The sequence below is a fragment of the Halyomorpha halys genome, unplaced genomic scaffold (genome assembly GCF_000696795.3).
Source record: "Halyomorpha halys isolate HHAL.00 unplaced genomic scaffold, Hhal_1.1 Scaffold3351.1, whole genome shotgun sequence".
NCBI lineage: Eukaryota > Metazoa > Arthropoda > Insecta > Hemiptera > Pentatomidae > Halyomorpha > Halyomorpha halys.
This window is the reverse complement of record NW_027116613.1, coordinates 18,545-18,876: the sequence shown is the minus strand read 5'-3', so window position 1 is coordinate 18,876 and position 332 is coordinate 18,545. Positions and strand designations below refer to the sequence as shown.

The following is a 332-nucleotide window of genomic DNA, read 5'->3' as shown; positions in this document are numbered from 1 at the left end:
TATATATATATAAAAAGAACCAACTAAAAATTATTAATTTTGTTTTCTTTGACAATGTAGCCAATATTAGATGTTAAATGTTTAAAAATAAAATATGCTATGTTACATAAACGTTAGAATTAGACATTAAGAATGTCTGGAATGGTTTTCTATCCTTTGCAGAAGGTTGGATAGGTGTTGGAGATAGAAGGATTGCTGCGGCCATCTTTGAACTGTACTCTGGCCGCATTGCTCCCATCACCAATAATGTTGTTGTACCTATTAAATAATTGAATAGAAATTAATTAATGAAAATTGTCTATCATTGCAAAATAAGGATATACAAATTATTT

General features: G+C 28.3%; 1 long non-coding RNA gene across 1 annotated transcript in view; it reads right to left on the bottom strand.

Annotated features, from left to right (window-relative positions):
* Positions 1-139: 139 nt before the first annotated feature.
* Positions 140-332, bottom strand: part of LOC136797261 (uncharacterized) — a 1,433-nt gene continuing 1,240 nt past the window's right edge. Inside the window, exon 3 of the long non-coding RNA XR_010845111.1 lies at positions 140-258. This is a non-coding gene — a long non-coding RNA (uncharacterized lncRNA). The remainder of the gene's footprint in view (positions 259-332) is intronic.